The following is a 24278-nucleotide window of genomic DNA, read 5'->3' as shown; positions in this document are numbered from 1 at the left end:
GGCTTCCTTCACCCCTCTTTCAAACCATCTATCTTCCCTGTCCAAAATGTGTACGTTGCTGTCCTCGAAGGAGTGTGTCTTCTCCTTTAGGTGTAGATAGACTGCTGAGTCTTGTCCTGAGGAGTTTGGCCTTCTGTGTTGGGCCATCCGTTTGTGTAGTGGTTGTTTGGTTTCTCCTATGTATAGGTCAGTGCAATCCTCATTGCATTGTACAGCATACATCAGATTGCTTTTCTGGGTGTGTGGTACACGGTCTTTAGGATGAACCAGTTTTTGTCGGAGTGTGTCGCTGGGTTTGAAGTATACCGGGATGCGGTGTTTGTTAAAAATTCTCCTGAGTTTCTTGGAGACCCAAGAAACATACGGGATGACTATGTTATTCCTTCTTGTAAATGACCCTCTAGTGTCATTGGTTGTTTGTGATTTGAGGGACTTTTATTTTGAAAACCGCAAACGGAAGTAGAGACATCAGGCGGGATTCTGTCAGTAATCCTTTGTCATTCAATGAAAATGTGAACGTTTCTCTGAATCTTGTAAGAAGAATTTCCCTCGTTATTACTGGATTGATTACAAGGTATTTAATGTGCCTTTTTTCTGTAATCTGATGGTATTGATTTCGTTTTGTACCTGTTCTATATTTTGCTGGATATAACTCAAACGTTACTCTTTAGAAAGTGGTGATTTCTTTACTAGTAAACCTGTTTTCTAATGCCTGGCTAGGTAACGTCATTCTGTACATTGGGTACTGCTCTGCGCAGCATGCATGTTCATTGAAAGTTTATTTTTCTGTAGATTGTGGAAAGAGAAGTTGCATCTTATTTTGGTTAGCCCCCAGTTGGAGAGAGAGAACAAGGTATGTCATATTGTCTTGTTTTCAGTGGGATAGGATTGTGTATTTGTTCTACTGTAGGCTATTTTTCTATGTAACTGACCTAATTTACTGCACTGTTCACGAAAAGCCATTAATGTAAAGAAAATTCTATGTTGATGTTTGGATTGTATATTATTATTTATAAGAGATCTAAGAGTATTTTCTGTTTTCTCATCTCAGCTCTTACGTTGTTGAATGTTAAATAAACACATGAAACATCAGTAAAAAAAAGAGTACGACCATCTGCCTTCTGGGGACGCTACAGTAAGAGCTTGACCTCACCGACCCGGCCATCGCTGCATCCTATCATCCAAAGTCCACCGTGTAAGACTACGCCTGTCAAGCTGTCGAGCCAGTCTGTGTCCTACATCTCAGTTAAGGTCTATAGGCTGTACATGGTCTCTCTGTGTGATGGTCAAAGAATCAAATGGACATTTTCACTTTTGGGTAAACGTGTTACAACTCTTACAACTCTATTATAACATAGCTGTATTGCCTAATGTTATGGACTGGATTAATTGAATGCAATTGACTAAAAGGCATTATCAAGTCACTGTCACACATTATTATATGTGTTAAGGTATTCAAAGTAACTATTGCTTTCAAGATTTTGAGTCTGTAATGAGGTTAAATCAGAGAAGTGTTATAGAAACAGTGAAATACAAAAGCATACCTGCTTCTTAAACATTAGGGAATTGAAAATGGATGAAGCTTCTAAAAAGGAGAAAAAATTCTCACACATGTACGAACAGTGGAAGACCCAGGTACGTGAAGTTAAGGAGAAGCTTAAGTCGGACCCTGCAGAGAGTGAGATAGGAGATATCGTTGATGTACTAAAGCAAAAGAGAGATGATCTTACTAGCCTCTTTATTGAAATAAGAAACCACCTTACTCCATCTCCTGACACAATGCGCCATATTGACACCTGTGATGCTGTAACAAATGACATTACTAAGCTGTGTTATGAACGAATAGCAGAAGTCGATGGAGATTTTGATAACGAAACAGTAAAACAACGTATTCGTGAGCTGTACAAAAATGATTATGCGCGCTCTATCTACGGCTCTACAGTCTCACGGTCAACTAAGATCTCAACTATCACTATCAATCACTTTGTCGTAGCTATGAGGGCAGATGCTGCAGCAGAGTTAGCAGCAAAGGAAGCAGAGTATGAAATTTTATGGGAAGAGGAAAAACAACGGGAAAGGATAGAACAGCAATCAAGAGCACTTGAAGCAGAGAAACGTGAGTTAGAAAGACTGAAGGCAGAAAAGGATATAAGAGCTCTTAGAGCCAGATTTAACACCTATGACCAAATCAATCGAGAAGTTAGTGCCTGTTCTGTCATTCACAACACGGACCTACCGCAAACCACACAGCAGCCTGTGGTCTCTACTCCTCAACAACAGCAGATGCCATCACAGCTACTTACACCCTCGTCTCCTGTCCAAATACATCATGCGCCATCACAGCCACCTGTGTCCTCCACTCCCGTCCAAATATATCATGCGCCATCACAGCTACCTGTGTCCTCCACTCCTGTCCAACTACATCATGTCCTGTCACAACATCCAGCGTCTGCCACGCTTATCCAAACACATCAATCAGTTCCCTCCACTGTCATTCAACAACCCTCTAACATAACAGTGGCCTCAGATGTAACTTATCTGGCACATGCAGTTCAAGATAGCATAAACCTAAACAGACTCCCGGCACCAGAACCATCTGTATTTACTGGTGATCCTATTCAATTCATCGAGTGGCGTGCCTCATTCATATCTCTTATTGACAAAAGGAACATTTCCTCAGCGGATAAGTTGCACTATCTGAGAAAGTACGTTGGAGGTCCAGCCCGCCAGACACTTGATGGCATCTTTTACAGAAGTGATGACGACGCCTACAAAGATGCATGGACCCGGCTTGACAAACGGTATGGTCAGCCTTTCTTGATACAGAGAGCATTCCGAGGAAAACTGACCAACTGACCTAAGATACAGGCTAAAGATGGTGAAGGGCTCAGAACATTCGCAGATTTCTTAACACTCATGTCAGGAAGCCATGCCTCATGTTAAAGGCCTTGACATCTTGAACGACTGCGAAGAAAATCAAAAATTAGTCCAAAAACTACCAGACTGGGCAGCGGCAAAGTGGAACCGAAAAGTCACTCAAGCCATGTATGATAGTCAAGAATTTCCTGACTTCCAGAACTTTGTCTCTTTCATGCTAAAAGAAGCAGAAATCGCTTGCAACCCTATAACCTCATATCACGCTCTCCACCCAGAGTCTCACGCAGAAAAACTAAATCTGAAAGAAAGAAAACCCAAATCCAGTGTCCTGCATACTCAAACAGCTCCAGAGACAGTAACTCAAGGGCAGACAAAAAATGACTCACGACCCCCGTGTTTGCTATGTAAAGACAACAGTCATCGTCTGCATTCCTGTCCAAGCTTTCAAGCAAAATCTCTGGAAGAACGTCGAAAACATGCAAAGGAAAACAAGCTCTGCTATGGTTGTCTTAACCCTGGCCACTACGCAAAAGACTGTTGTCACAGACACAAATGTGACCACTGTAAGGGAAGACACCCCACGATTCTTCATGACGACAACTACACAAAAGCCGAAACATCGTCAGTCTCATCTCAAAACAGTACAAGTGAAGCAACCAATCTATCCATCAATACAGAGGCTAAAGAACAATCCACCAGCACCTCAATGATTGTACCGGTGTGGATATCATCTAACAATAATCCTGGAGTAGAAAAGCTTGTTTACGCGTTACTAGATACCCAAAGCGATACTGTTTTTATTGACCAGGAAGTTAACAATAGCTTACAAACTGAGTCACATCCAGTGAAATTGGAACTAACCACAATGGTTGGTAGGGATGTCCTGATAGATAGCCAGAGAGTCTCAGGTCTGAGAGTCAGGGGATACAATTCCGCGAACCAAATTGATCTCCCTCCTGCGTACACCAAAGATTGCATTCCAGGGAATCGAATGCACATTCCTACCTGTGAAACTGCAAAACGCTGGAATCATCTCGCCACAATAGCCAATGAAATCCCACCTCATCTGGAATGCGAAGTCGGTCTTTTAATAGGCTACAATTGCTCAAGGGTATTAGCACCACGGAAAGTGATAGTTGGAGAAGACAACGAACCTTACGCTGTTCTCACTGATCTTGGATGGAGTATTGTGGGTTGCCCCTCTCTATCGCACGATTCATCAAACATCTCCAACACATGTCACAGAGTTGCTGTCAGAGAGCTTCCCCCAGTAAACCCAGCTGATGCAATAAGAGTCCTCGAGTCTGACTTCAAAGATACTAGTACAGATAAGACAGTGTCCCAGGATGACATACTCTTCTTAAACAAACTGAAGGATGGAATTCATAAGAACACCCGTGGCCACTACGAGATGCCGCTCCCATTTAAAGAGACCGTCCCTACCAGATAATAAGCACCTAGCTATGGTCAGGCTTACTCACCTTAAACGGAAGCGGATTAAGAATGATAAGTATAAGGAACAATATGTGCAGTTTATGGAAGAAGTCATCAAAAGGGGAGAGGCAGAAGAAGTACACAATGAGGGAAAGGATGGAGCAAAATGGTACATTCCCCACCACAGGGTTTACCACCATAAAAAACCTGAGAAACTCCGTGTTGTCTTTGATTGTTCGGCCAAGTACAAAGGGACTAGCTTAAATGATCACCTTCTCTCTGGCCCAGATCTGCTGAATAATCTAAATGGCGTACTCATGAGATTCAGACAGCATCCAGTTGCACTCATGTGCGACGTTGAAAAGATGTTTCACCAGTTCCATGTGTCTGAAGCTGACAGAGATTTTTTCCGCTTCCTCTGGTGGAAGAATGGGGACCTTCATAGTAAGCCACAGGAATACCGCATGAAGGTCCATCTTTTTGGTGCAGCGTCATCGCCGGGATGCTCAAACTACGGACTGAAACAACTTGCAATAGAGAATGAAAACAGGTTTCCCCTTGCCTCACGATTCATCATGAAAGGTTTTTATGTAGATGACGGAGTTACTAGCTTGGCAAGTGCAGACGAAGCCGTTCAGCTTGCAAGGGAGGCCAGAGAGCTGTGTGCAATGGGTGGTTTGAGACTACACAAATGTGTGCAACAACACCTCAGTGATGGAGAGTGTACCGCCCTCTGAGCGCGCTTCAGAAGCGAAGGCTCTAAAGCAATTAGATGCAGATCATCAGAACACCTTCTTATCTGAAAAGCAATGTGACTTCATTATGAACGCCCCTCACGCAAGCCATGCTGGAGGGGTCTGGGAAAGACAGATAAGGACAGTGAGGAATGTTCTTTGCTCCTCTCTCTCACTCTCACCTGGTAGGCTGGATGATGCGTCCTTACGAACTTTCTTCTAGGAGGCCATGGCCATCGTGAACAGCCGCCCCCTGACAGTTGACAACCTGAACGACCTTGAAAGTCCAGAACCACTTATGCCTAATCACTTATTGACTACAAAACCAAACCTAGCTTTACCGCCACCTGGCAAATTCATTAGAGAAGACATGTATGCTCGTAAGAGGTGGCGTCATGTTCAATATCTTGCCGAGCAATTTTGGAGTCGTTGGAGAAAAGAATACATCTCTAATATTGCTATCAGACAACGCTGGCATGCACCAAGAAGGAACCTCAAAATTGGTGACATCGTCATGGAGAAATCCTGCGATCTACCTCGGAAAGAGTGGAAGTTGGCTAAGGTTGTAGATACTGTGACGGATAAGGATGGACTTGTTAGAAGAGTAAAGATTCGTATTGGAGACCAGAAGATGGGAAACGTGGGTGTTATGCTCGCGCACCAGAACCTGACCCGTGTGGCGAAACCCAAGACAGACACGAGATGACTTCTAAGTCTACAAAGGGGGGTTTTATTGTGGGAGGGAAATGTATGGTGAAAAAAGGCGTTCTGTTAGTGGGATGTGTGAATAAACTATGTGTGGTGTCCCGTGGTTTGCGTGTATAACTATGTGTGAATGTTTTTAGCCAATGTGTGGTGCGCTATGTAAATGACCAGGAGGTGTTGAAGAAATGTGCGTGCACCTGGCGAGAAAGTCCAGTCCGTGATCCAAGAGGGGTTGTCCGAGAAAGTCCAGGTCCGAGATCCGGGAAGTCGAGTCCGAAAGGAGGGGTCCAGGTAGAGGGACAAGGGGGGGAGATCGCAGGAGAGGTCCGGGGAGAAACGTGAAGGTCGCTGGGGACGAGGGAGACGCGGAAATCGCGGAGGGAGAGTCTTGGGAGGAAACAGAGACACGAAGATAAGACACTGGGGAATAAACAGAAAAGCAAGGAACGCTGGAGGGCTTGTCAGAACTTTACCGCAGGGTTCAGTACGTCGAAGCACAGAGACGTTCTGGGAGGCTTCTTGTAGAAGGCTGCCTGATTGCCACAGGTGTGCCTGATGGCAAACACCTGGTGCAGTGCTCGTCTCAGAGCGCGAGCCGAGCGCTCGGATGTTTCCGGCACGTCCGAGCTGGGGGAGTGGCTTGAACGTGCCGGGGAGGCAGCTCGGGGCGGTGTAACCACAACAGGACCCCCCCCTCCTACGGGAGACACCGGGCGACCGTCCGATGGCGTTGGGGTGGGCCCGATAGAACTCCTCCAGGAGTGCGGGGTCGGCCAGGTAGGACCGGGGAACCCAGCTGCGGTCCTCGGGCCCATAGCCAACCCAGTCCACCAGGTATTGGTACCCACGCCCCCGGCGGCGTACGGCGAGCAGCTGGTCGACATCCCAGACCATGTCACCACCGTCGAGGGACCTGGGGGGTGGAGGAGCTTGGACAGGGGGAGACAGGGGGCTGGTGGCTACCGGTTTGAGGCGCGAGACATGGAAGACGGGATGGATCTTGAGTGAGGTAGGGAGATGGAGACCCACCGCCGAAGGGTTGACGATGCGGTCGATGGTGTAGGGACCGACGTAGCGGGGAGCCAGCTTCCGGTTGAGGGTAGGGAGGGGCAGGTCCCGGGCCAGGAGCCATACCCTCTGGCCAGGTCGATAAGCTGGGGCCGGCACTCTCCGCCGGTTGGCGCTGCGCCGGGCCCGCTCTGTAGCTTGCAACATAGCGGCCCGGGCGGTCTTCCAAACGCGCCGGCATCGGCGGAGATGGGCCCTCGTGGACGGGACCGCTACCTCCAACTCCTGATGGGGGAACAGAGGGAGTTGATAGCCCAGGGAACACTCGAAGGGGGACAAACCGGTAGCCGAACTCTCCATGGAGTTGAGCGAGTACTCCACCCAGGGCAGGTACTTGCTCCAGGAGGCGGGGTTGCTGGTGGTAACGCAACGCAAAGCTGCCTCCAGGGCTTGATTGGCCCGCTCTGCCTGCCCATTGGTCTGGGGGTGATACCCGGAGGAGAGGCTGACCGTGGCCCCAATCCCCTTACAGAAGGCCTGCCATACCTTCGAAGTGAACTGGGGACCACGGTCAGAGACAATGTCCAGGGGAATCCCATGAGGTCGGACGACGTGGGAGACGAGAAGGTCCGCCGTCTCGGCTGCAGAGGGGAGTTTGGTGAGGGCAACAAAATGGACGGCCTTGGAAAACCGGTCGACAATGGTCAGGATGGTGTCATTGCCTTGGGACACGGGGAGGCCAGTTACAAAGTCCAAGGCAATGTGGGACCAAGGTCGGCCGGGGACAGGAAGGGGGCGCAGGAGACCTGCTGGAGGGCGATGGAGAGCCTTGCTGCGGGCGCAGGTGGTGCAGGCTGCCACGAACTCTCTGGTGTCTGCCTCCATGGTGGGCCACCAGAAACCCCTGCGGATGAAGGCCGCCGTTCGGTAGACACCGGGGTGGCAGGCAAGATGGCTGGAGTGGCCCCACCCCAGCACCTGGGGCCGGACAGAGGGAGGCACAAATAGCCGGTTCCGGGGTCCATTGCCTGGGTCAGGATGGGCGCGCTGGGCCCTTCTCACCACCGATTCGATGGCCCAGGTGACGGCGCCCACCACCCGGGCCGGGGGAAGGATGGTGTCTGGGGCGTCAGGGGACCCCTCGGGAAACAGACGGGAGAGGGCGTCTGCCCTGACGTTCTTGGTGCCCGGGCGGTAGGTGAGGGTGAAGTCGAACCGGCTGAAGAAGAGAGCCCAGCGCGCCTGCCTGGGGTTGAGCCTCTTAGCCGTCCGTACGTAGGTCAGGTTTTTGTGATCGGACCATACGATGAACGGCTGCCCTGCTCCCTCCAGCCAGTGTCTCCACTCCTCTAGGGCGGCGTGGACGGCCAGCAACTCCCTGTTGCCGATGTCATAATTCTTCTCCGCAGGACTGAAACGCCGGGAGAAGAAGGCGCACGGGTGGATCTTCTGGTCCTCCTCCGACCGCTGGGAGAGGACGGCTCCGATGCCCGTGTCCGATGCGTCCACCTCCACGATGAACTGTCTGCACGGGTCCGGGTGGGCGAGCACCGGAGCCGTTGTGAACAGCCTCTTCAGGGCCAAGAAGGCGGCTTCCGCCTCCGAGTTCCAGGAGAAGGGGCGGAGGTTGGAGGCGAGTGCAGTGAGGGGGGCGGCCACACGGCTGAACCCCCTGATGAAGCGCCGGTAGAAGTTTGCAAACCCCAGGAAGCGCTGGAGTTGCGTCCTGTTGGTGGGCCGTGCCCACTCCTCCACCGCTCGGGTCTTCCTGGGGTCAGTGCGGACGAGCCCCTTCTCCACGATGTGGCCAAGGAACTCCACGGAGGCGGAGTGGAACACGCACTTCTCGGCTTTCACGAAGAGCCTGTTCTCCAGCAGCCGTTGGAGGACCAGGCGGACATGCTGGTGGTGTTCCTCCTCAGTCCTGGAGAACACGAGTATGTCATCCAGGTACACCACCGCGAACGTGTTCAGCATGTCCCGGAGCACGTCGTTGACCAATGCCTGGAAGACGGCCGGGGCGTTGGTGAGGCCGAAGGGCATAACGAGGTACTCGAAATGCCCTAGGTGGGTGTTGAAGGCCGTCTTCCATTCATCCCCTTCCCGGATGCGCACCAGGTGGTACGCGCTGCGCAGGTCCAGCTTCGTGAACACCGTGGCGTGAGTGAGTGGCTCGAACGTGGAACTCATAAGGGGGAGTGGGTATTTATTTTTCACCGTGATATTATTTAACGTTCGATAATCTATGCAAGGCCTCAGGCTGCCCTCCTTCTTTGCCACAAAAAAGAAGCCCGCCGCCACCGGGGAAGACGAGGGCCTTATGATTCCTGAGGCCAGGGACTCTGTGATATAATTGCGCATAGCGTCCTTCTCTGGGACGGAGAGGTTATACAACCGACCGGTGGGAAGGGCGGCCCCGGGAAAGAGATCTATGGCACAATCATAGGGACGGTGAGGGGGGAGGGAAAGTGCACTTTCTTTACTAAATACAGGGGCTAAATCGTGATAAATGGAAGGAACACCAGTGAGATCCGTGGGAGGAGGCACGGGTCTGAGGCCGCTGGACGGGGAGTGGGCGGAGCGAAGGCAGTTGGCATGACACGCAACGCTCCAACCCAAAATCCGCCCAGTAGACCAAGAGATGTAGGGATCGTGCCGTTCCAACCACGGTATTCCTAACACCAGGGGCGCGCAAAACCAAGAAACGGATAGCTTCCACGTGATTACCCGAAAGAGTGAGGGTGAGGGAAGCAGTGCTGTGTGTGATTTTACCCAGTGAACGTCCATCTAGGGCTTGGGCTGTGAGGGGTGTGTCTAGGGGGACGAGTGGAATGCCGGCCTGCCGGGCCAGCGAGGTGTCCATCAAACACTCGTCCGCCCCCGAATCCAGGAGTGCACCAACAGACAGTGAGCGGTTACCCCAGGTGAGAGTGACCGGAAAGAGGTGGTTGCGCTCCTTCTTGGGCTGGGGCTGAGGAAGGGTCGTCAGACTCACTAGGACACCCCTCACTAGTGAGCCGGGTCTTTTTGGGCGAGTCGGGCAGGCCTTGATATAGTGGCCCGACCTCCCGCAGTAGAGGCAGGGGTGGCCATGCATCCTCTGCTCCCTAACTTCCAGCGGGAGCCGTGACCGACCCAACTGTATGGGCTCCTCCTCCGGCCTGGATCCAGAAGCCACCCAGGGTTGCGAGGTGGAGTGAGCCCACGGGACGCTGACCCAGGGAAGGCACCGGTAGGACGGACGGGGGTTGGTCTATGGGAGGGGCCAGCGCGCGGGGCGCGTTCCTGGCGCCGCTCCCGCAGCCGTTCGTCCATCTGGAGGGCGAGGGTGACGAGCTCGTTGAAGGAGGCAGGGCGGTCCCGAACGATAAGATCTTTGATGGGCTCGCTCAGCCCCCTCCTGTACGCGCTCTTGAGCGCAGTGTCATCCCACCCACTGTCTGCCGCGAGTATCCTTACCTCCAGGGAATACTCTGCCACCGACCTGGCTCCCTGTTGGATGGAATGGAGGCGGCCGGCAGCGTCCTGCCCGTCAGCTGGGTGGTCGAACACCAGATTGAACTCGCGGCGGAAGGCACCATAGTCCGAGGCGAGCTGCTCGGTATGGCCTACCGCCGCTATGGCCCAGCTGAGGGCTTTGCCGGTGAGGAGGGACATGACAAGGGCTACCTTGGTCTCTCCTGTCCTATACCTAGCTGGCTGGTGTTTGAACAGGAGCTCACACTGACCAAGGAAACCCCTGCACAGCTCGAACTCCCCACCGAAGGCCTTGGGGCAGGGAAGGTTAGGCTCGCACCGGGGGTCCAGTGGGGGTTGACTCGGAGGGGGAACGTCGGGACCAGGAACGGGGAAAACGGAGGCCGAGCTGGGGGCAGAGACCGAGGCCAGGGCAGGGTGGTCGCTCATCCTGGAGACCGCTGTGGAGAGTGCAGCGATCTGCGCGGTGAGGGCATCTAACGTGCTCGTCGCGGCCTGGGAGCCGGACTGAAGATCGCTGATCTCTCCGGTGACACGGGTGAAGGCAGTAGTAAGCTCTGAGCAGAGAGAGGCAAGTTGGCAACTGTGACTTCTTACTACTGCCTCTAGGGGGACGGGGCTCAGGGGCGTCACAGGGACCGTCCGCTCCTTGGGTTTGCCTGGGTCCATAATGGCTTCGACGTTCTGTTATGCTCGCGCACCAGAACCTGACCCGTGTGGCGAAACCCAAGACAGACAGACACGAGATGACTTCTAAGTCTACAAAGGGGGGTTTTATTGTGGGAGGGAAATGTATGGTGAAAAAAGGCGTTCTGTTAGTGGGATGTGTGAATAAACTATGTGTGGTGTCCCGTGGTTTGCGTGTATAACTATGTGTGAATGTTTTTAGCCAATGTGTGGTGCGCTATGTAAATGACCAGGAGGTGTTGAAGAAATGTGCGTGCACCTGGCGAGAAAGTCCAGTCCGTGATCCAAGAGGGGTTGTCCGAGAAAGTCCAGGTCCGAGATCCGGGAAGTCGAGTCCGAAAGGAGGGGTCCAGGTAGAGGGACAAGGGGGGAGATCGCAGGAGAGGTCCGGGGAGAAACGTGAAGGTCGCTGGGGACGAGGGAGACGCGGAAATCGCGGAGGGAGAGTCTTGGGAGGAAACAGAGACACGAAGATAAGACACTGGGGAATAAACAGAAAAGCAAGGAACGCTGGAGGGCTTGTCAGAACTTTACCGCAGGGTTCAGTACGTCGAAGCACTGAGAGACGTTCTGGGAGGCTTCTTGTAGAAGGCTGCCTGATTGCCACAGGTGTGCCTGATGGATGATGGCAAACACCTGGTGCAGTGCAGCGCTCGTCTCAGAGCGCGAGCCGAGCGCTCGGATGTTTCCGGCACGTCCGAGCTGGGGGAGTGGCTTGAACGTGCCGGGGAGGCAGCTCGGGGCGGTGTAACCACAACACGTGGGACCTCGAACTGGAAAACCGTCCATTGTTGAACGACCAGTACAGAGGCTGATATTGCTTCTACCGACTGTTTAACCTTTTAGTCATAGGTCACTTCAGTATGGCTGCATTTTTGAATCATACACGTAGGTGATATTGAATCAGTCGGGTTTTACAGAGTAATAAAACCACTCCTGAATGGAGGGAGTGTAAATGACCCTCTAGTGTCATTGGTTGATTGTGATTTGAGGGACTTTTATTTTGAAAACCGCAAACGGAAGTAGAGACATCAGGCAGGATTCTGTCAGTAATCCTTTGTCATTCAATGAAAATGTGAACATTTCTCTGAATCTTTTAAGAAGAATTTCCCTCGTTATTACTGGATTGATTACAAGGTATCTAATGTGCCTTTTTCTGTAATCTGATGGTATTGATTTCGTTTTGTACCTGTTCTATATTTTGCTGGATATAACTCAAACGTTACTCTTTAGAAAGTGGTGATTTCTTTGCTAGTAAACCTGATTTCTAATGCCTGGCTAGGTAACGTCATTCTGTACATTGGGTACTGCTCTGCGCAGCATGCATGTTCATTGAAAGTTTATTTTTCTGTAGATTGTGGAAAGAGAAGTTGCATCTTATTTTGGTTAGCCCCCAGTTGGAGAGAAAGAATAAGGTATGTCATATTGTCTTGTTTTCAGTGAGATAGGATTGTGTATTTGTTCTACTGTAGGCTATTTTTCTATGTAACTGACCTTATTTTTACTGCACTGTTCACGAAAAGCCATTAATGTAAAGAAAATTCTATGTTGATGTTTGGATTGTATATTATTATTTATAAGAGATCTAAGAGTATTTTCTGTTTTCTCATCTCAGCTCTTACGTTGTTGATTGTTAAATAAACACATGAAACATCAGTAAAAAAGAGTACGACCATCTGCCTTCTGGGGACGTTACACTTCTGTTCCTCTTCTCCTCATCGCTCACCCGGTTGGTCTTTCTGAAACGTGTTGCAGTTTTCACAAAGGTCCAACTGGGGTAGCCGCGGGTTTTTAGAGCTTCCCTCAGGTGTTTGTGTTCTTTCCGTTGGGCCTGAGTGCTGCTGGGCACATTATCAGCTCTGTGCTGCAAAGTTCTGATGACGCCCAGTTTGCGTTCCAGAGGGTGGTGTGAGTCGAAAAGTAGATATTGGTCTGTGTGTGTAGGTTTCCTGTAAACCCCAAATGTGGAGGCTCCCGTCTTCCCCAGTGTGGACGTCACAGTCCAAGAAGGGCAAACTGTTGTTCTTTACATCTTCCCTTGTGAACCAAATGTTCTTGTCCACTGAGTTGATGTGTTTGGTAAACGCTTGCACTGATGAAGCCTCTTGGATGAGAGGCGAAACGTCTTCACGGATATATAACCAAGTCCAGTTGCACTTGATTCAATTCCTTTGGATACCTGAGACAATGTTCCTGGTTTGTCTTTCTTCAACCGTCCCGGTTGCAGGTTTAATAGCAGGTTGGCATCTCGCACAGTCACCGTCTGATGTCTATCCGCTCTCCCGCATCGCCAGAAACACGCTGAGTGAAGCCCTGGTTGCTCCAAACTTCGTCCCAGGTCTCTGCTCTGCCCTCTGGCTGGAAGCAGCAGCTCACCCCTCCAACAGTTCAACGGCGCTAGTTAAACTTAAGCTAGCAAATGTCCGTTCACGGGTAATGAACTGACTCTATGCTACACGTCGAGCGCTTAGCATTAGCAGTAGCACACACCTAAACGGTCTTTGAATTTCGGGTAGAAATTCCTCAAGTTCCGACAATATATAATTTATACTCTCACCCCGACTGTTGTGTAAACAATCCTAAGATATAAATTACACAATGGTTTGTGCACTCTAAACTTAACATACAACACAGAAGTTATCTGTATCGCGCTCACTCGCCGCTCCCTTCCGGCTCCGTCGTCCACCGTCCCTCCCCTCTGTCGTCCGTGCCGAAACACCTCCCCGACCTGTACTACTGCAGCATGTCATTAACCCCCGTAAACGCTGGTATGGTATTTAGAAATCACGTCAGGACACAGCGCTGTCGCTCGACACAACCTCTCCGTGGCATTCTTTATTTAGACTGACACAGCATCAAAGGCAGACCCGATCAAACAACCCAGAGCCCGCAGGCATCACCAATCGATCCCAGCACAATAGAACAGCATCAAATCAAATGCAGCACTGTCGATGTGTGCAGACATAACACCCCCCCCCCCCCGGCAGGATTTCAAACATGAAAGGTTGACACAAAGTCCTCTAGGTGGCCAGGGCGTAAACGTGTGCGAACAGGTCGCGGGGCGGCCTGAGGCTGGTCAGGCCGAGGTGGGGAGGGAGATGGCAGGGGAAGCTGAGGCCCAGAAATGTCTGGGGCCCGTGTAGGAGCTGCATGAAGCCCCGGGGCGTCTCGCCATGCTGAGGGAATGGCTATGGTTGTGTCACCAGCTGTGTGTGGCGGAGCTGACACCTTCCGTAGACGACTGGAGTGCCGCCGAGTGCCATCGCTGAGGAGGTAAGTGGCTGGGCCCAGCTGACGGGTGACTTGGAGAGGAGAGGACCAGTATGAAGCCATTTTATTGTCCCTGTGGGGCCTGCGGACCCTGACCCAGTCTGACACATTGATGTCTGGCACCCTGGTTCGTTTTGACTGGTCAAACCGTTGCTTCATCCGCGTCTGCTGACGAGTGACTGAGGCTCTGACCCCAGAGGGAGGTGCCTGAGGTGTGGAGGGGCGGAGCCTGTCAAGGGGCATGCACAGTTCCCGGCCTAGCATGAGAGAGGCTGGGGAGACGCCTGTGGTCGAGTGCTGTGTGGCCCGATAGTGCAGCAGAGTGTGACGGATGGCCTGCGTGAAAGAGCACCCTTGGGCCATGTGTGCTCTGAGGCCGTTCTTCAGTGACTGGTGAAAACGTTCAACGCCGCCATTGGCCTGGGGGTGGTAGTACGCAGTGCGTATATGACGGATGCCCTTGCTGTCGAGATAAGCAGTGAACTCAGCAGAGACCAGCTGAGGGCCGTTGTCAGTGGTGATGGCCTTTGGGAGGCCCCAGCGAGAGAAAAGAGAGTCCAGGAAGTCGATGATGATCTGTGAGGTCACAGTGCCGGAAGTGGTGAGTTCAGGCCATTTTGAGTGTAGATCGTAGGCGACCACCATGAAGCGTTGGTGGTGGGGAACTCCATGGATCTCACCACAAATGTCCAACTGCAGGTGTTCCCAGGGCTGAGAGGGCCAGGCGAGAGGTTGCAGGGGTGGGGGAGCCTGGTGGCCAGTCTTGCCACTCACAAGGCAGGCAGAACAGTCCTTCACCAGAGCCTCAATATCTCTGTCTATCCCCGGCCACCACACCAGGTCTCGGCAGCGCTGTTTCAGTTTCACAATGCCCAGGTGGCCTTCATGCGCCGTATTCAAAACACGTGCACGGAGAGCAGCTGGGACCACTGTGCAAAACCCACGTGCCACGCAGGTGTCGTTCCAGCAGGAGAGCTCCTGTCTGACTCGGGCGAACGCAGCCAGCTCCTCTGGGACCTTGTGAGGCCAGCCGTTCTGGATGTAGGTGCGGAGCTGGGAGAGGACAGGGTCCTGTTCGGAGGCTGCCCTCAGCTCCTGCAGAGAGACAGTGGCCTGGAGGGGTGTGTGTAGCATTTGGACAATGTCCTTTTCCACACAGTCAGTGTTCGTCTGTGGAGCTGGGGTGGAGACAGAGCGAGAGAGCAGGTCGGCGACAACATTGTCTCTGCCTGGGGTGAACTGCAGGCTGAAGTTGTACTGGCGGAGGCGGTCAGACCAGCGGTGCAGCCTCAGGGGTTTGTGGCCTGTCCCAGATGTGGACAGCAGCGCTGTCAGGGCCTGGTGATCTGTCCTGAGGGTGAAGGAGCGGCCATAGAGGTAGAGGTGCCACCTTTCACAAGCCCAGATACAGGCTAACGCCTCACGCTCACCCACGGAGTACCGCTGCTCGGTCAGGTTGAGGGCACGGGAGGCGAAGGCAATGGGCTTCTCCACACCGTTCTGGGTTTGAGACAGCACGGCCCCTATCGCTGTGGCTGATGCGTCACAGGTCACAAAGGTGGAGCTGGAGATGTCGAAGTGAGCCAACACTGGTGGTGAAGTCAGTTGAGTCTTGAGATCACGCACAGCGTCACTGCATGCCTTTGACCACACCCATGGCTCGTCCTTACGCAGCAGCTGGCGCAGGGGGGCTGTGGTCACAGAGTACTGGGGAAGAAACCTCAGGTAGTAACTTTTCATACCCAGGAAGGAGGCGACCTGGGCGGCCGAGCTGGGCTCAGGGATGGCCTGAATGGCGTCCACGTTGGATTGTAGTGGAGTTACACCGCTCGCTGACAGCCGGAACCCAACGAAGTCGATGGCTGGTACAGAGAGGACACATTTCTCAGCATTGAGAGTTAGCTTGTGCTTGGACAGGGCTGCGAAGACCATGTTAAGGCGCTTGTCGTGGATTTCACTGGTGGGCCCGTGTACCACTATATCGTCCAGATAAATGGCCACGCCCAGTATGCCAGCCAGCACGGAGACCATGATTTTCTGGAAGCAGCTAGGGGCGGAGCTGAGACCGAAAGGCATCCTGGTGTAGCGAAACACTCCTGCATGTGTCACAAAGGCTGTGAGGTTTCGGCTGCTGGGGTGGAGGGGCACCTGTAAGTACCCCTGTCTGAGGTCGAGCTTGGAGAACACCTCAGAGCCATAGAACTGAGCAGTGAGTTCTTCTGAGGTGGGCAGTGGATACTTATCAGGGACCACTGCCTTATTTACTGCACGTAGATCGACGCAGACACGCAGGCCCCCCGACTTCTTCTTAGCCACCTCGAGGTTTGAGACCCAAGGTGACGCGTCCACCGGTTCAATGATGCCAGCTTCCAGCAGTTGTTGCAGCTCGGCGGAGACCCCATCACGGAGAGCCAACGGGATGCGGCGCAGTGGTTGGATGACAGATTTCACAGCAGGGTTGAGGAGAGGTTGATGGGTGAAGGCGGAGAGGCAGCCCAGCCCCATAAACAGCGATGGCCACTTCTGCTGCCAAGGTGTGGCGACAGTCAGGATTGCTGCCCCCCTTGTGTCTAAGAGGGAAAACCCCAGAGCGGAGAACAGGTCCAGGCCCATCAGGTTGGCCCCACGGCGTGCCACATGAAAAACTGCATTGGGCACCAGCTTGGTTCCATAGCGGACAGTCACTTGGAGAGAGCCAACCAGATCGATTTTGGAGTCACCATACCCACAGAGGACAGCTGAGGGTGCGGACAGTGGCAGTGAACCGAAAAATTGACTGTAGGTATCAACATTCAGGAGAGACACACTTGCACCGGTGTCCAACAGCAGGGGGATGCACACATCATTAATGTTGACTGTGCATGATTTGAATGACACTGGCCCAGAGCTCACCTTGTGAATGACGGCGGTTGAAGACTGGGGGGTGTGGCCCTCTGACCCAGCCGGGGAAGATCGACAGACGTTGGCAAAGTGATTGTGCTTACCGCAGCTACGGCATGTCTGGCCACGGGCAGGGCAGTTCTGAGCCCTTGAAACATGAGACCGAGACCCACAGTTACCACAGGACTGTTGAGGGCGGGGCCGAGAACGCCGTCGTTGCAGTTGCAAGACGTCCCCAGTGGAGTCGGCGCCCGCCTCGCTCTGGCTGGGTTGCGTCCCGAGGGGCAGCCGTGAGTAGAGGGAGGAGTCGTTGGCAGCTTGACTGGAGGTGGCCACTTGCTGTGTATTTAGCATAGCAGCATACTCAGCTGCTCCCTCAACCTGTAGTGCGATGGTAATTGCTCTGGACAGCAGCAGATCATCTTTTTCCAGCAGGAGAGTCTCACGCACCTTTGCGTTGTTGGTGTGTTCGATTAGCTGGTCGTGAACCATCTCGTCCTGAAGCGCGCCAAACTTGCATGAGCTAGCTAGCCCTCGCAAATTAGCTACGTACTGCCGCACAGACTCACCAGGCAGTTGGTGTCGCTGACGGAATATAAATCGCCGAAGGAGGGCACTCTGTGGAGCAGCGAAATGGGTGCTCATAAGTCCCACAGCTTCGGCAAAGCTTGTGACGTTCCCCAGAATCCCGAGCACACGATGACCCTCTGCTCCCAAGCAGTGAAGCAACAGAGCCGTCTTCCTAGCCTGGCTCACGTCGTCGAGCCCTGAGGCGATGATGTAATTTTCAAAACTATGTAGCCAGCGAGTCCATGGTACCGGAGGCTCGCCAGGTAATGCCAGGAAGGGGGCAGGTGGTGGGAGAGAGATATCAGCCATCCTCGTCGCCAATATGGTATTTAGAAATCACGTCAGGACACAGCGCTGTCGCTCGACACAACCTCTCCGTGGCATTCTTTATTTAGACTGACACAGCATCAAAGGCAGACCCGATCAAACAACCCAGAGCCCGCAGGCATCACCAATCGATCCCAGCACAATAGAACAGCACCAAATCAAATGCAGCACTGTCGATGTGTGCATACATAACAGCTGGTTTAGACAGTTTCCAGGAAAACATTATACTCTTTAATAAACTAAAACACATCACACTTTTTAAAATGATTTTAACCACCTTCTTAAACCCTTTTAAACTAAACCTTATTTAAATGGTTTTAACACTATCTATACTATAGCACCATCCCTTATAACCACATATTTTAACTGGGTTACAGACTGTAACTCCACAGCCTTCTGGGTCATTTTCAACTTCCTCGCGAAGAGGAAACTGCACCTGTTGTGCATGGGTTGTGTGACATGTCACTGTACAGTGAACTGGAGTATTGGGACATTGACCCGGGACACAGAGTGCTGCTGCCATCACCTAATGATGTGCCACATGGAGGAGATGGCTGAGCGTCGATGTAAGGAGGACAAATGGAGGCAGAAGACGATGGCAGTGAAAACCCCCATGGTTGATGCAACAGGCTGCAGAAAGCTGTTGAATGCAATTGGTGAAATAGAAGACGACCCCCATTCTGGGGTAGCAAGCAAAGTGATAGCCTACCTCTCAATCATTACGTTGATAATCACTGTTGACAGCCTGTGTATCAGCACCATGCCAGATGACCAAGAGGAGGAAGACAGGGAGCATATGAAGCAGAGGACAGGGCTATTCATGTCAAGGCCTATATCCAGTGGGTATAAAAAGTTTACACACCTGTTAAAATGGCAGGGTTTTGTGATGTAAAAAAATGAAGCCAAGATAAATCATGTCAGAACTTTTATCACTTTTTAAAAAAAATGTCAACCTATAAAATTCAATTGAAAAACAAATAAACATGTCAGGAAAACAAAATACAAAACTTGCAATAACCTGGTTGCATAAGTGTGCACACCCCTAAACTAATACTTTGGTGAAGCACCTTTTGATTTTATTACAACATTCAGTCTTTTTGGGTAAGAGTCTATCAGTTTGGCACATCTTGACTTGTCAATACTTTCTCACTCTTCCTTGCAAAAACGTTCTAGAGCCATCAGATTGTGAGGGAATCTCCTGTGCACGTCCCTTTCAGGTCACCCTCCAGATTTTCTGTTGGATTCAGGTCTGAGCACTGGCTGGGCCTTTCCAAAACGCTGATCTTCTTTTGGTGAAGCCATTCCTTTGTTGATTTGGATGTATGCTTGAAATTCCTCTTCATCTACAGCTTTCTAGCAGACGCCCGAAGGGTTTGCGCCACAATTGACTGGTATTTGGAGCTATTTGTGATTACCTCCACCTTGACTAAATTCCCATTTCCGGCTGAAGAAAAGCAGCCCTAAAGCATGATGCTGCCACTACCATGCTTCACCATTGGTCTGCTGTTCTTTTGGCGATATGCCATGTTGTTTTTCTGCCAAACGTTCAACCTTGATCTCATCAGACCATAACACATTTTTGCACAGGGTTTTGAGAGACTGGATGTATCTTTTTGCTAAATTTAGCCAGGCTTGGATGTTTTGTTTTTGTTTTTTGTTTTTTTGTGTTTGTGTGAAAAGGCTTCTGTTTTGCCACCCTACCCCATAGCCAAGACATATGAAGAATAGGGGAGATTGTTGTCACATGTAGGGAGCAACCAGTACTTGGCAGAAATTCTCCATGAGTGTTGCCGTAGGCCTCTTGGCAGCCTCCCTGACCAGTTTTCTCCTCGTCTTCTCATCAATTTTGCAGGGATGCCCTGTTCTTGGCAATGTCACTGCTGTGATATATTTTCTCCACTTGTTGATGATTGTTTTCACTGTCTATCTAATACCTTGGGAATCCTTTTGTATCCCTCTCCTGATCGATACCTTTCAACAATGAGATTCTGTTCATGCTTTGCAAGCTCTTTGTAGACCAGGTGGATGCAACGAAGATGTCAGGAAAATCCTACAGGAACACCTGAACTTTATTTGGGGTTAATCAGACAGCAACCAGGCTTCAGCTGATAGCAGGCGTATGTATACCAACTACTATTTAACATGAGTTTGGATGTGATTGGTCAGTTCTGATCACAGCCACATCCTCAATTATCTCAATTATAAAAGGGTGTGCAACCGTATGCATCCAGGTTATTGTAAGTTTCCCCAAAATATTTCTGAAGGTTTTTCAGTTTATTTTTGTGGGATGTAATTTTTAAAAAAAGTGGAGAAAGTTCTGACATGATTTATCTTGGCTTCATTGGTTTACATTATAAAAACCTGCCATTTAACAGGGGTGTGTAGACTGTTTATATCCACTGTATGCCGAAGCCTAGAGGACCTTGATGAACAAGGCCTTAGAAAATTAATTTTAAAAGGCCCCTCCCATGATTTCACAAGTAGAATACTCTCTTTTGTTGGATATACTAAAAAAAGATTAAAAATTGAAAATAAGGCGATGCAAATTCTAGTCCGATCACATGGATAGGGTTATAGTCCAATCACATGGATGGGGTCATGCAGACTTGCATTCATATGCTGTCATTCACATGTGAGGTGGATGAATATTTTTACATGCAAGAGAATGTTGATATGCAACCTAACCTCTATCACAGATCAACAGATGATATACAACAAGAAGTTATAAAATCATTTTGTTTTTTAAATTGGGTCATAGATTTTCATTGTTAGCTTTTTTTATATTAGTTCAAATTGTAACTTACGTGAACAAATTTTTAAATATTTGTAGTCATAGTTTGTGATCTCTGTACAGGAATTTCACTTTGTTTGAAGACTGGTCTCAAATTTAAAAATAGAAGAAAAAAAAGTTACTCTCTTTCTGTCTTTCAGTCTATTTTTGCCTGTCTCCACAGAGGGAATATTCCCAAAAGTATGGCATCATTTTTATGGTGGAGTCTACTTGTGTGGCCGGGTTCACCTTGGTGTTTGTGGTATGGTTCCTCCATGCCCAGAGCAAGTTAGACTTTGTCTGTAGCCCTCCCATTATCATTGATGCCTCTGTCATCCTGCCTTCCTATGTCTCCCTGCTAGTGGAGGTCAAAGACGAGTCTTGGCAGGATAATGTAGTCAGGACAGGAAGAAGATCCCTGGATAAACTGGGACTAATTTTACATGTGATGAGAACCCTGCGTGTCCTCTATGTGATGTGGCTGGCTTGCCATTCTTTGGGGCTGCAGATTCTGGGGCTGACCATTCAAAAGAGTATGGCAGTTTTTGGCCTTCTGCTGCTCTTTGTCCGCGTGGCCATAGTTCTCTTCTCACCGCTGGTTCACCTCAATGAGAGCAAGGTGGCTCCAAAAGCGGCAAGATCCCTGCAGTTCAGCTTCAACAGCATCCCAGTGTCCCATTGATGGTCTTTCGCCTCTATGACAACAGTTGGGTATGGAGACATGGTGTCTCGCAGCATCCCTGGTCAGATAAAAGCTTTTATCAGCAACTTGGTCGGGATTCTTATTGTAGCTTTTCCCACCAACCCTCTACTACTACTTTTGACTGCTCCCCTTAGGGTCGCACAGCGACCCCTAGTGGGTCCATCTCTTCCTGTCCTCTATATCTTCCTCTGTCACACCAGCCCCCGCCCTGCATGTACTAACTCACCACATCCATAAACCTCCTCTTTGGCCTTCCTCTTTTCCTCTTCCCTGGCAGCTCCATATTCAGCATCCTTCTCCCAATATACTCAGCATCTCTCCTTTGCACATGTCCAAGCCATCTCAATCTTGCCTCTCTTGCTTTGTCTCCAAACTGTCCAACCTGAGCTGTCCTTCTAATATACTTGTTCCTAATCCTGTCCTTCTTCATCACTCCCAATGAAAATCTTAGCATCTTCAACTCTGCCACCTCCAGCTCCGCCTCCTGACTTTTCATTAGTGCCACTGTCTCCAAACCGTATAACATAGCTGGTCTCACAACCATCTTGTTAACCTTTCCTTTAACTCTTGCTGGTACTCTTCTGTCGCAAATCACTCCTGACACTCTTCTCCACCCACTCCACCCTGCCTGCACTCTCTTCTTCACCACTCTTCTGTACTCCCCATTACTTTGAACAGTTGACCCCAAATATTCAAACTCACACGCCTTCGTCATCTCCACTACTTGCATCCTCACCAATGTCCTCCCTCTCATTCATGCATATGTATTCCATCTTGCTCCTACTGACTTTAATTCATCTTCTCTCCAGTGCATACCTCCACCTCTCCAGACTCTCCTCAACCTGCTCCCTACTCTCATACTCTCATAGTCCACGGAGACTCCTGCCTGGCCTTGTCCATCAACCTGTCCATCATTATTGCAAACAAGAAAGGGCTCAGAGCTGATCCTTGATGTAATCCCACCTCCACCTTGAACACATCCATCATTTCTACCGCACACCTCACCACTGTCACACTTCCCTCATACATATCCTGCACCACCCCTACATATACTTCTCTGCCACTCCCGACTTCCTCATACAATACCACACTGCCTCTCTCGGCACCCTGTTGTATGCTTTCTCTAAATCCACAAAAACACTATGTAACTCCTTCTGGCCTTCTCTATACTTCTCTATCAACATTCTCAAAGCAAACATCTCATCTGTGGTGCTTTTTCGCTGCATGAAACCATACTGTTGTTCATCACCTCTTCTCTTCTCTCCTCCTCACCTCTCCTCTTAACTTAGCTTCTATTACTCTTTCCCATATCTTCATGCTATGGCTGATCAACTTTATACCTCTGTGGCGGACTTTGAAGTTCCCCACCAACCCTATCTTCTGCATATGCTCCTAAACCTATACAAAGCTTAAGAGGAGCCCTAGAGGCTGTGGAAAGAGGAGAGGGGAGCCAAACTTGCCACCAGAGGTGAAGAACGCCATTTGGAAAGTGACATATGGCCAAAAGCAATGATTTGTAGTGTTTATGGGCTCTGTACTTTATATCTATGGGGGAAAATGGTGAAGAGCTGATCCAAAGTGATGACCATCAACCACTTCTTCCCATCAATAATTTTTCTCACTGACCAAAAAGAATCACACACTTGAGTGTTGAGGTTATTTGGGCACCTTGAAAGAAAATATATTGCACTGGCATTATCATAACATGACATGACATTTGTTGACGAGACCACTTGGACTGTTAAGAAAATTGCTAAGTTAAAATTTGCTAAGTTACAAATTTTATGTAAATGTAAACATTTTCATTTGCTTAATCTTGATAACTCCATTCATTATCATTTTGTAAACATCCTTTAATTTAGAAAAATCTCACCTCCAGTACAGCATGCACACAATAAGTTATGCCACACTGAGCTTCAGGAGAATTTTTTTGTGTGTGTGTGTTTTTAGCTTTCATAATGAGTCCGCCATTATTGTCGCAAATCTTTTAAATTGTTACAGATAGATTTGTGGATAATATGTAGTTTATGAATTCCTATTGTTGCTGAAAAGTAATAATTTTTTCATTATAGAGTCAATCCTCCAAGTGTCATTCAAGAAAAGGCAGCTAGGGAAAAAAAAAGAAAATGAGAAGAGAGCTCTAATAGACGTAGCTCGAATGACACTGGCCTGAAATTAGGCCGCTTCTGCAAAATATGTCACATGGACATAGTGTCAAACTATGAGCTAAAGTTAGCTGACTGATATAATCTTTGCATTAGTGTAGATGTATTTATCTGTGAATATTTTGTCCATCAGAGGGCAGACATGCTATACAGCTGTCATGAAAATCCAGGGGAACGTTTTACAAACAGTGATGCAGTGTATTTCTTTGCTTGTGGTTTATAGTTTACAGTCATTTTGGTAGGCAATCTACTGCATAAGTATTTAGCTAAGCAATTTACACATACATAAACAAAGCATATAAACAAAAGTGTATACCCGAAATAAATCTTGACCATTTTGGTCCAGTTTGGTAAACAGTGAAAAGGGTAAAATTAAACAATGCCATATTATCTTCAAAAAACGCTGTACATCGATGAACACGGATGCAGTCATGCCAGAGCAGAAAGCAGAAGTAAAGCTTCTGGCACACATACAATGCACTGGAAAACTAGCAAGGCTTTTATAAGATTTGAAAGCAGGCCAGGAGTTAATTCTGGACACAGGAAGTTTGCCCCTGAGGAGACTCAGGGATTCCAAGAATACACCAACAAACACAATTAAAAGAAGGCAAGACTGGGCAGTGGAAAAAGACAGAGAGAAAGAAAGGACAAAGACATATGAAAGAGTGAAA

General features: G+C 49.7%; 1 pseudogene; it reads left to right on the top strand.

The window, feature by feature from the left end:
- The first annotated feature begins 1572 nt into the window (after positions 1-1572).
- On the top strand, positions 1573-21663 carry LOC130118508 (potassium voltage-gated channel subfamily G member 4-like; annotated as a pseudogene).
- The last annotated feature ends 2615 nt before the right edge of the window (positions 21664-24278 follow it).

The sequence above is a fragment of the Lampris incognitus genome, chromosome 9, assembly GCF_029633865.1.
Source record: "Lampris incognitus isolate fLamInc1 chromosome 9, fLamInc1.hap2, whole genome shotgun sequence".
Lineage (NCBI taxonomy): Eukaryota > Metazoa > Chordata > Actinopteri > Lampriformes > Lampridae > Lampris > Lampris incognitus.
Note: the sequence above shows the minus strand (reverse complement) of the source record. Positions and strands in the feature narration are given on the sequence as shown.